Here is a 13,014-nt window from a genome sequence, read left to right on the forward strand (position 1 = left end):
CTGCCCTTTCTCACTATCCCTAGACTCCTCCCTCCATCGCCTGCCTATCCCCTTCCTCCTTCCACCTCCTCCTATCCCTTCCCTCCTGTCTATCTCTACTTCTGTCCCTACTCCTCTTCCTCCTCCTAGCACTCCTGTCCTCATCTTCCCAGATCCTCTCTTTCCTCCTCCCCCTCCTCTCCTCATGCCTCTCCTCTTCTCTCTCCCCATCCCTCTCATGCTCCATCCTCCTCTATCCTCCTCACCACAATCACCACTCCTCCTCTCTTCTCCACTCTTCCAACAGCACTCCTCCTCCACTCACATCACTTCCCCTCATTCCTCAATCCTCCACCACCACTCCTCTACTCCTCCTCACTCCTCCACTCCTCCAGCACCACCACTCCTCCTCACCAAAAGATAGACAAAGAAACTGCACAAACAAAAACTTTCACTCCAACAAAGAAGACAAAAGATCAAGGTAAAGTGAAACAGATGGCAACAGAAGACCAGATAATGCCCTCAGGTAATTGCATCTGAAAATGCTCCTACTCCCACTATCCAATTCACCAGCTCTCTTCTTTTCTCTGTCCCATGCCTGATACACCCTCAAAAAGGCAGCTGTAGGAAGCCAAGATATATAAAGTGAAAAAATAATGCATCACGCACTAATCAACGCTGGCCACGTAAAATGATGTGGCATGCGCTGATGCGCGCACAATGTGCTCATGCAACACACCATACATTACTTACCTATGTGATGTGGTAGGCAGGAAATTAGCCTAATCATACCCCCTTTTTTTTAATTGCAGGCACTATTTTCGCTATATTTATAGCATTTTGATAAATCACTGCCTTAGGAACCTAGGGAGCCAATTTTCAAAGGGTTTAGGCTTCAATCATTGGGAGTTGGCTCCTAAATTGGCCTTTTTGAAAATGTACAAAGGCTGAGTCCCTAAATTTAGGATTCTAGTTTCAATAGGCTTCATAATTTTGAATTCTAAAAAGTGGCTACAGAGGCAGAGTTAAGGCAGATATATAATGTTAGGAGTTTACACTGATTTTCAGAACTGGGCACCTAATTTACTGGGTCATTCATCAAGCCATGTTAAGGCCTTATGGCATGATAAATGGGGTCTAATGCATGAAAAATGTGTGATAGTCATCACATCATGCATTAGCATGTAAATATTATAATGAGTAAGGAAAAGAAGGACAATTATGCAAATGAGGGACCCCTACCACATTTCACGGTAAAATAACACATAATAATATGGGATTTAATGTGGGAAATAACATCAACTTTTTTGCGTTAGAGTGGAAAAAAGAATTTATCGTGCCCTAGCAGCCGTTATTGTGGATCGTGGTTGTTATTGTGGCTATTATCACATGCGATAAAAAGAGACCTTCTCTCACACACATCTTCACACCTTTGCTGGCCCAATAAAAACAGCTTTTATTACCTGCCCTGTCTTCCTAAAGCTACAATGTTAGGGGGAAGTGTACTAGTAGTGGGATACTGGCTGGCTGCTTCGGGCTGCTCAGCAACAACTACTTCTATGATAGGCAAGGGAGGTTCAAATGCAACCAAGGCCAGAGTCGCAAGTCCCACCAATGGAGCACCCTGGCCTACAGCAGGGCTTGCCATACAGGAGGGCATGCAGGGTGTATAGGGAGTGTATCTTTCATTCACAAACCACATTGCTGCAGATGCCAGAGGAACACATGGTTATGAGGTTTCGCCTTCACTTTCAGGCTTTCATGAAATTATATCAAGAAGTCAGAGGGGATCTGGATCCTATCATGGAAAGGTCCGACACTATGCCAGGCATCACCAAATCACCAAATCACAATCACTATTGTGCACCTTGCATTTTATCGCATCTGGCTCTTTCCAGACAACAGTTGCGGTCATCGGGGTAATGTCCCAAGCATATTTTTCCAGCTGTCTGGGCCAGGTCATAACAGCTGTACTTAGCCGCATTAATCATTACATACGATTCCCTCATGAAAGGCGGACTTCCTGAACTTGAACAGAGTTTTTTATGCCATTGCCAATTTACCTAATGTTCTGGGAGCTAATGACTGCACTCATGTAGCCATCATTCCACCCCAATTCAGAGAAGAGATGTACTGCAACAGAAAGCTCTTCCATTCCATTAATGTGCAAGTAGTCTGTGACGCTCGACTGTGTATTCTTGATGTGGTTACAAGATACCCGGAAGTTGTGCACAATTCCTTAATACTTAGGCAACCTGGCCTGTTTGAAAACTTTGAAGATACCTTGATGGTGACAGTAAGAGTGCTGCTTCATTCTATAGTCCCATTCCAGCTATGTGTTTACAGCAAACAGCACTGTCACAGAGGAATGTTGAGGATGTGACTGCATCATTTACATAACAAGTGGCTTGCACAATTCAGTCTACAAGCCATAGTGCTAAGGTCCAGGCTTCTCTCTCCCTGCTGTAGAAGCAAGCTAAGGTTGCATGCCAAAACAATGCACTTGCCACAAAGCTCTGCATGTGACTGAGCACTGCTGACTTTCCCTCCCTTAACACCAGGAAAACAAATGGGACTATAAACAAGGCTGGCAGTATGTACAAATATATACAGGTTTATTAGACTATACAAACATATACATTTCTACATGACTATGTACATGGCTAATAGGATATCAAACAACACATTTATCTACTTGTGGGTAATAATCTAGGTCTGTACAACTACATACATTTCTACAAGTTAGCAAGAACATTCAGTATTTGGAATTTAGGGTTGTTGGGCCCCCCACAATATACCATCAAATACAATAGAATGGACCTCTTGCATTCCTGCTTACTCAAGCATTATTATTATCCTCCCCCCTTTATCTGAAGTCTTACCAATGTGAAAAGATGCAACTGGGCTGGTGGGCAGTGTTGGCCTGAGGGGGGTCTGCTGAATCTAAACTGTCTCCTTCCACTCTGCTGAAAGGACTGTGCCAATGCAGGGGTCTCCGCCCTCCTGGGAGACTGAACTCTACCTCCCAGTCTGTCGCTGGGGTCCAAGCCCTCCTGGGAGACCCAATTCTGCCTCCTGGTCTTCCACTGGGGTCCCCACCCTCCTGGGGATGCAACTCTGCTTCCCGATCTGCTGCTGGGGTTCCTGCCCACCTGGGGGATTTGACTCTGCCTCCCAGTCTTCCAGTGGTGTCTCCACCCTCTTGGGGGACCCAGCTCCACCTCCTGGACTTCTGCTGGGATCCCCTTGCTCAAGGTGGGAACCACTCTACCTCTCAGCTGGCTGCTGTGCTTCAGTTCTCTTCCCTTGGTAGGAAGGCTTTCCCTGGCTTGGGTTTAAAGCTCTATTAGGTTCATTGCTGTTTTAGCAACCTGTTCTGACCCTCCGCAGTCTCAACTTTCAGTGATTTTTAGCTCTGCTAAGCTCATGGTCAGTCATGTGCTGTTACCCAGCCTGGATAAGTCACCTTCTCTCATCCTGCTAGAACTGAGTGTTTGTATTTAATACAAACTGAGTTTATTGAAAAAAAAAAAACAAAACCCACCAAAAAAAAAAACAAAAACCCAAAAAGTAGCCAGAAGCTAAATATAAGCTAGGAGCAGTGTATACCTAACTAAAAAAGTTGAATAGTTCAGCTCAGTTATTCACCTTGGAAAGGTGTTGAGGCAGTGTGATTGGGTTTGAATAGGGACCAACATTTGTTAATTAAGAGAGCAGTGAGTCACTCTGGCTGACTAACTGAAGTTAGACTGTTTGTATTTCCCAACCCTCCCACCCCTCGTCCACCCACCCCTAGCTCATCCCTTAATTTATAGGCAGGTGCCACTTTCACAAAAAAAAAACAAAACCATCAACAAAAACTTTATTGAGAATTCGATCAGACCCCGGTAGGCCACTACCAGACACATAGCGAATTCACTAATACATTTAAAGGACGTTAGACACATTCCTCCTCCCATAGCAACCTAAAACTTAAGTAGGAACTGATCAAAATTGAGATGAAGGCAGCAGTCCAGCAGCAAGAGGGGGGCTTCCCAGTCTTTTGCATAGAGTGTCACATGTATGATTTTTTACCCACCGGTGAGACATTGTACATGTGCATGCGATGCAAAGACCTCCTGGCTCTCAGAGAACGAGTCCGATCTCTGGAGGCTAGAGTGGCAAACATGGAGGAGCTGAGGCAGACAGAGAGGTATATAGATGAGACTTTCAGGGACATAGTAGTCAAGTCCCAACTTCAGAGTGGCAGCCCTGGTGCTGCCTTGGAGGAAGAAGGTCTCATGATGGGAGAGCACCAACCAGGTGCAGCAGGAAAGGATCCTGTAGCAAGGACCTGCTTTCCAGGTGATGCATTGTCCTTTTGCCCTGAGGAAATCCCCCCAAGGCCTACTGACCAAAAGCGAAGGGTCAAGTCGGCCGTCATAGTTGGTGATTCGATTATTAGGAATGTAGATAGCTGGGTGGCAGGTGGACATGAGGATTGCCTTGTAACATGCCTACCTGGTGCGAAGGTGGCGGACCTCACGCGTCACCTAGATAGGATTTTAGACAGTGCTGGGGAGGAGCCAGCTGTCGTGGTACATGTGGGCCCTAACGACATAGGAAAATGTGGGAGGGAGGTTCTGGAAGCCAAATTTAGGCTCTTAGGTAGAAAGCTTAAATCCAGAACCTCCAGGGAAGGATTCTCTGAAATGCTCCCTGTTCCACGCACAGGTCACCAGAGGCAGGCAGAGCTGCAGAGTTTCAATGCGTGGATGAGACGATGGTACAAGGAAGAGGGATTCAGTTTTGTTAGGAACTGGGAAAACATTTGGGGAAGGGGGAGACTCTTCCAAAGAGATGGGCTCCACCTTAACCAGGGTGGAACCAGACTGCTGGCGCTAACCTTTAAAAAGGAGATAGAGCAGCTTTTAAACTAGAACAAAGGGGAAAGCCGACAGTCGCTCAGCAGCGCATGGCTCGGAGAGAGGTATCTTCAAAGGATACTAATGATGTATTAGAATTAGGGCATCCCGACAGTGAGGTTCCAATAATTAGAAAAATAGTCCAAGTGCCTGTAACTAAAAACTCACCTGAGCTAAAAAATTCTAACTTATCCCTATCAATTAAAAAGCAGAATGAAAATATAAACAAAAAACAAACTTTGAAATGTTTGTATGCTAATGCCAGAAGTCTAAGAAGTAAGATGGGAGAATTAGAATGTATAGCAGTGAATGATGACATAGACTTATCTGGCATCTCAGAGACATGATGGAAAGAGGATAACCAATGGGATAGTGCTATACCGGGGAACAAATTATATCGCAATGACAGAGAGGAGCACCCGGGAGGAGGTGTGGCGCTTTATGTCTGGGATGGCATAGAATCCAACAGGATAAACATCCTGCATGAGACTAAATACAAAATTGAATCTTTATGGGTAGAAATCCCTTGTGTGTCGGGGAAGACTATAGTGATAGGGGTATACTACCTTCCACCTGGTCAAGATGGTGATACTGACAGTGAAATGCTAAGAGAAATTAGGGAAGCTAACCAAATTGGTAGTGCAATAATAATGGGAGACTTCAATTACCGCAATATTGACTGGGTAAATGTATCATCTGGACACGCTAGAGAGATAACGTTCCTGGATGGAATAAATGATAGCTTTATGGAGCAATTGGTTCAGGAACCAACAAGAGAGGAAGCCATTTTAGATCTAATCCTCAGTGGAGCACAGGACTTGGTGAGAGAGGTAACGGTGGTGGGGCCGCTTGAAAATAGTGATCATAATATGATCAAATTTGATTTAATGACTGGAAGAGGAACAGTGTGCAAATCCAAGGCTCTCATGCTAAACTTTCAAAAGGGAAACTTTGATAAAATGAGTAAAATTGTTAGAAAAAAACTGAAAGGAGCAGCTACAAAAGTAAAAAATGTCCAAGAGGCGTGGTCATTGTTAAAAAATACCATTCTAGAAGCACAGTCCAGATGTATTCCACACATTAAGAAAGGTGGAAAGAAGGCAAAACGATTACCGGCATGGTTAAAAGGGGAGGTGAAAGAAGCTATTTTAGCCAAAAGATCTTCATTCAAAAATTGGAAGAAGGATCCAACAGAAGAAAATAGGATAAAGCATAAATGTTGGCAAGTAAATGTAAGACATTGATAAGACAGGCTAAGAGAGAATTTGAAAAGAGGTTGGCTGTAGAGGCAAAAACTCACAGTAAAAACTTTTTTAAATATATCTGAAGCAGAAAGCCTGTGAGGGAGTCAGTTGGACCGTTAGATGATCGAGGGGTTAAAGGGGTACTTAGAGAAAATAAGGCCATCGCAGAAATATTAAATTATTTCTTTGCTTCGGTGTTTACTGAAGAGGATGTTGGGGAGGTACCCATAGTGGAGAAGGTTTTCATGGGTAATGATTCAGATGGACTGTATCAAATCACGGTGAACCTAGAAGATGTGGTAGGCCTGATTGACAAACTGAAGAGTAGTAAATCACCTGGACTGGATGGTATACACCCCAGAGTTCTGAAGGAACTAAAAAATGAAATTTTAGACCTATTAGTAAAAATTTGTAACCTATCATTAAAATCATCCATTGTACCTGAAGACTGGAGGATAGCAAATGTAACCCCAATATTTAAAAATGGCTCCAGGGGCAATCTGGGAAACTACAGACCGGTTAGCCAGACTTCAGTGCCAGTAAAAATAGTGGAAAGTGTTCTAAACATCAAAATCACAGAACATATAGAAAGACATGGTTTAATGGAACAAAGTCAGCATGGCTTTACCCAGGGCAAGTCTTGCCTCCAAATCTGCTTCACTTTTTTGAAGGAGTTAATAAACATGTGGATAAAGGTGCATCGGTAGATGTAGTATACTTGGATTTTCAGAAGGCGTTTGACAAAGTTCCTCATGAGAGGCTTCCAGGAAAAGTAAAAAGTCATGGGATAGGTGGCGATGTCCTTTCGTGGATTGCAAACTAGCTAAAAGACAGGAAACAGAGAGTAGGATTAAATGGACAATTTTCTCAGTGGAAGGGAGTGGACAGTGGAGTGCCTCAGGGACCTGTATTGGGACCCTTACTTTTCAATATATTTATAAATGATCTGGAAAGAAATACGACGAGTGAGATAATAAAATTTGCAGACGACACAAAATTGTTCAGAGTAGTTAAATCACAAGCAGATTGTGATAAATTGCAGGAAGACCTTGTGAGACTGGAAAATTGGGCATCCAAATGGCAGATGAAATTTGATGTGGAAAAGTACACGGTGATGCATATAGGGAAAAATAACCCATGCTATAATTACTAGGGGTGTGAATCGTGTGATCAATCGTCTTAACGATCGATTTTGGCTGGGGGGGGCAGGGTAATCTTATCGTCGTGTGTTTTGTTTTTTTAAATCATTAAAAATCGTAAATCGGGGGAGGGCGGGAAAACCGGCACACCAAAAAAACCCTAAAAACCCACCCCAAACCTTTAAAACAAATCCCCCCCCTCCCGAACCCCCCCAAAATGTTTTAAATTACCTGGGGTACAGTGGGGGGGTCCCAGCGCGATCTCCCTCTCTCTGGCCATGGCTGCGTTAAGAGAAATGGCGCCGGTGGCCCTTTGCCCTTATCATGTGACAGGGCAAAGGTAGCACCGGCGCCATTTTGGTTCCTGGCTCCCGACAACACGCGTGCAGGAGATCGCCCCCGGATCCCCGCTGGGCCCCCAGGGACTTTTGGCCAGCTTGGGGGTGCCTCCTGACCCCCACAAGACTTGCCAAAAGTCCAGCGGGGGTCCGGGAGCGACCTCCTGCACGCGGGCCGTATTGCCAATCTTCAAAATGGCGCCGGCGCTACCTTTGCCCTCACTATGTCATATGGGCGACCGTATGACATAGTGACCGTATGACATATGCACCATTTCTCTTAACGCAGCCGTGGCCAGAGAGCTGGAGATCACGCGGGGACCCCCCCCCCCCACTGGACCCCAGGTAATTTAAAACATTTTGGGGTGGTTCAGGAGGGTGAGGGATTTGTTTTAAAGGTTCGGGGTGGGTTTTAGGGTTTTTTTTGGTGTGCCGGTTTTCCCGCGCCCTATTTAACGATACAGTACAAATGCCCCTGACGATAAATCGGGGGTATTTGTATTGTATCGTGCACTCTAACGATTTTGGACGATTTTAAAATTATCTGACGATAATTTTAATCGTTCAAAAATGATTCACATCCCTAATAATTACACAATGTTGGGTTCCATATTAGGTGCTACAACCCAAAAAAGAGATCTAGGTGTCATAGTGGATAACACATTGAAATTGTCGGTTCAGTCAAAAAAGCGGCAGTCAATAAAGCAAACAGAATGTTGGGAATTATTAGAAAGGGAATGGTGAATAAAACGGAAAATGTCATAATGCCTCTGTATCGCTCCATGGTGAGACCGCACCTTGAATACTGTGTACAATTCTGGTCGCCGCATCTCAAAAAAGATATAATTGCGATGGAGAAGGTACAGAGAAGTGCTACCAAAATGATAAGGGGAATGGAACAGCTCCCCTATGAGGAAAGACTAAAGAGGTTAGGACTTTTCAGCTTGGAGAAGAGACGGCTGAGGGGGATATGTTAGAGATGTTTAAAATCATGAGAGGTCTAGAACGGGTAGATGTGAATCGGTTATTTACTCTTTTGGATAGTAGAAAGACTAGGGGGCACTCCATGAAGTTAGCATGGGGCACATTTAAAAGTAATCGGAGAAAGTTCTTTTTTACTCAACGGACAATTAAACTCTGGAATTTGTTGCCAGAGGATGTGGTTAGTGCAGTTAGTATAGTTGTGTTTAAAAAAGGATTAGTTCACTTAGAGAATAGCCACTGCCATTAGCAATGGTAACATGGAATAGACTTAGTTTTTGGGTACTTGCCAGGTTCTTATGGCCTGGATTGGCCACTGTTGGAAACAGGATGCTGGGCTTGATGGACCCTTGGTCTGACCCAGTATGGCATTTTCTTATGTTCTTATGTTCCTCCTCCTCTTCTTCCATGCTCCATTGAGTCTGAGCATCCAGCTGCAAGCTGAGAGCTAAGGTTATGCTGCTGGTCCCTGTGGCTGCCTGGGCAAGATCTGTGGAAACAAAGAAGAAATTATATGCATGATTGCATACTTTTGCATGACATTACAGACTCAATGTCCAAGATCCGAGTGGGGGAATTTCAGAGTAGGCATGTTGAGAGTGGGCCTATCAGGATCCCATCCCACGTAGGTGCAAGCTCTGGTACATCCCAGGAGTCTGGACTGATCCGGTATGTACAGGGAAAAGAAAATTAGGTCTTACCTCTGATAATTTTCATTCCTGTAGTACCAAGGATCAGTCCAGAGTCCCGCCCACTGTATGCATAAAGATTGGGGAGAGTCCGCTATTTCTGTTTGTTTGTTTTCCTTTGATCTGCAAATTTTATGCTGTTCGTACCCTCATTTACGGGTCTGGTTTTGTTGTTGGGGTCAGTGATCCATATTTCAGGTTGTGATTCCTGTATATAGTTAGTTTGGTTTGGGAGTCATTCTGCTTTGGCATTGCGTAATACTGGCTGACTGTAGGTGGCACCCTGGTATATATGGCAGAGCTAGTCAAATCTTGCTCTGTCTCCACCTGCTGGTGCGGAGGCAAAACCCAGGAGTCTGGATTGATCCTTGGTACTACAGGAATGAAAATTATCGGAGGTAAGACCTAATTTTCTTTTACCGTACCTATTTACCAAAATGCAACAATGTGCTAATGTGCATAGCTCAAAAATAGGTCCCAAACACTAAGTATGTGTGATGATGTGTGACAACACAGAAAATTGTGTTTTTGTAAATAAATCCCAAAAAGAACATTTTTCAAAGCTGGATAAATTGATCATTCTGGGCATTGTTCTTCTTGTCCCAGTTAAACGTATACATGTATAAGTTTCCTCAGCATGCTTACTTTTATCCAGGCCAAAAAGAAGTTGCCAGCAGAGTGTTTTCAGTGGTGGGTGGTAGAGGAGAAACAACTAAACAAGTCTAATATTTGACATTTCAAAAGCACAAATACTATCCCCCCTCCCCAACCATTGTCCAGCCAGACAAATAGCAGGTGCAAAGTACCCTACCCAGGCGCTTTTAACATAAGTGCTTTTAATTAACTGATTTTCATAGAGAAACTTTCCTTTGCAATTACATAGGCTACTGAAAATTGAATATGCAAATCAATCATTCCTTATGCACAACAATTATAAAACAAAACTAAATAAAACTCTAGCTTACTGTTTCTCTTTTCTTCTCTTTCTTATTCACTCTGCCTCTCTCTCTCCGCTCTGTTTCCTCAGTCTCCTCACAAAAGCCCACATGATGTTACCAGAGACAACCTCTTGAATACAGCATATGACAAACCTGGTGCAACTACAATGGCTCAATTGTTAAACTTTTCACTTGAAACAGTTAGCTTTATTTCATGGTCATAGAGTCTGACTATTCCCGTATATTTCTAGCGTGACACAAGATAGTAGAAAAAAAATGTTGGAAATATGCCAGGAAGCTTTAGCTCTTGGCACTAAGTTTGTAGTTCATTTCCCATGTAAATGTATTCTATTTTGAAATATGTCTTTTACGAGCCTTCGCAGCTGCGTTTCTTTCTAGATTCTAAGAAGCTACAGGGACCTTAATTTGTTGGATTTACATATTTGGCTCTGCCAGCAATGTAATATAATATTAACATCACTGCTAAATTCTCGATGTTAGTTTTCTTATTTCGTTTACTGTTCAGAACCTACTTGGAACTCCCATTTGTGTCACTCTCAAAAATGCATGGAAAGAAATATTCTATTTTCTAGGTTATCTTTATTTTTCTTCTTTGTGCAATGTAGTCTTGGTTTCAAAATCAAGTTTGTACTTGTGTTAAATTTAAATTCACATTACATAAAAGTTAAAAATAAAAACATGCTGGCAACTTCCATTAAACTTTCTGAGACAGCAGATCTTAGCTATAGATTTGTCGACCTTGAAAGCCTCATAAATTATCGGGCTTGGTTAAAATTAGAAGAATATGTCAGGTTTTCCTGAACTTTTAAAAAAATCTGATGAATTTCGATCAAACTATGTTTTTCTATTAGTGAGTGTATCTAATTGCTTCTTTAAAACTATATTTTCATTAATGATGCAGCAGGAACTTTCTAATTAGATTACTATATTGTTAACAGTCACATCCTTCATCATACTTTTCAAATCTTCTTCAATCTGGTTGGCATTCTCAGCCACTTGCTTTTTTTAATAATATATAGGAATAATTTTCAAAGAATTATGTGTATAAAATCTTAGCCACAGGGCCAGTGCTTCCAATAGAAAAACTACCGAACTGAAATTTTGGGGACAGCAAAATCCCACCAGCATGTGGCCCAGAGAGTCAATACTGCCAAAAAATGGACTGTTGTGCTGGAGCTACTACCAATAGGTAAGTTGGGGAAGGGGGAATGCATGTCCAAAGGTTTGCCTAAGATACCAAATACTCTTGCACCAGCCCTGACTTAGTCATATTATTAAAAATTAGGCTCTATATTGTCAAATCTTCTGTTTATTTATGTTTCTAGGCCATAAATAACCAAAAACAAAGATCTTTAATTTCAAAGGTATAGAATTAGAACCTATTTGGCCTCATTAAGGATTCCACATCTCTGTTATCTCTCTTTGGCTTACAGAGACCTCTTTCTTGATGCAAAATAAATATAAACTACTGATACTGCACAATCAGTTACTTACAAATCACCAATACTGAACACCAAGATAGTTCTTCAGCTCCATTCCTAGTTATCAATATGGTACTCATTGTGAAGTCCTCCTGTAGCACTAAACTACCAATAAACAGAGATGTACCAACTAGGGTTATGCATTTCTTTTGAACAAAGGCAAAAATATGTAATAAATGAGGACATTTTTTATTTGCATGAATGATACAAAACAAAAATAGGCCTCAGATGAATATATGCAAATGTTTTCAGATAAATTTGTATTAGTTCAATAAAAATATATATACTGGCTTCCAGTGGGACCAGGTCTCAGCATAATCCCATCATCAGGGCTCGACTAGATGCTGAGTCCTCATCGCAGATGCCAGGTCTAGGACCAGGCCTTTCATCGGTGCTTGGCCAAGGCCAGGTCCCTTTAGCCAAGGCCCGAGCCTGGGGCTAGGCCTGAATTCATTGTCAGGGCTTGGTCACCAAATCCCAGGCTTAGGGCCTAAGCGACCAGGACCTGGCCTCAGGCTGGGCCTTGGCATTGGGACCCGGCCTCGGTCAGTCTCCTGCATCAGTAATAGACCTGGATCAGTAATCGTAACCTCTGTTGGGCCCTGACATTAGACCCAGGCTTCCATTTTTCTTTTACAGTAAAAGTAATGGTGCTTTCCCCCATTGACTTCAAAGTAAACAAAACAACAGATGGCACAAATGAACAAATATATTTTTTTCATTCCAAAACTAATGAAAGAAATTGATGAGTACACAAAACAAACCAGCGAACCAAACCAAAATTTTTCAAGGCTGCACATTCCTAGTAGCAACTGTTGAACCCTCTGATAGAGTAGTTCAGTTTGGGTTTCTCACAATGTATTCTCCTCCTATCATATGGCATGATGATAAAGTCAATTAAACTAATATAAGGACATAAGAAATGCCATTCTGAGTCACATCAAGAACCATCAAGCCCTGCATTCTCTCTGCAACAGGAGCCAATATGAGTCTCAAGTGCCCAGCTGATCCATAATAGTTGATAGAGATGTGTTTTGGCTGAACCTTTCGGTTCGGCCTTCATTATCAGCCCACCATGGGAAATTTCGGTTTTCCGCAGTTCGGGCCTCTTTTTTTTTGGCTGTCCCGAATTTCAGGTTAGTGCTAACCCCGAAAAAATGAAATTTCCCAAAATTTCAGGGAAATTTCCTTTGTTATTCGGGGTGACAGGAAGAATTAAATAATTTCATTGAAATTGTCTAATTCGTCCTAGACAAATGCATGTTCCTAATAGTTGATCTTTTTCTTGTACCTTAGTCCC

This window comes from Rhinatrema bivittatum, chromosome 2 (assembly GCF_901001135.1).
Source record: "Rhinatrema bivittatum chromosome 2, aRhiBiv1.1, whole genome shotgun sequence".
In the NCBI taxonomy this organism is placed as follows: domain Eukaryota; kingdom Metazoa; phylum Chordata; class Amphibia; order Gymnophiona; family Rhinatrematidae; genus Rhinatrema; species Rhinatrema bivittatum.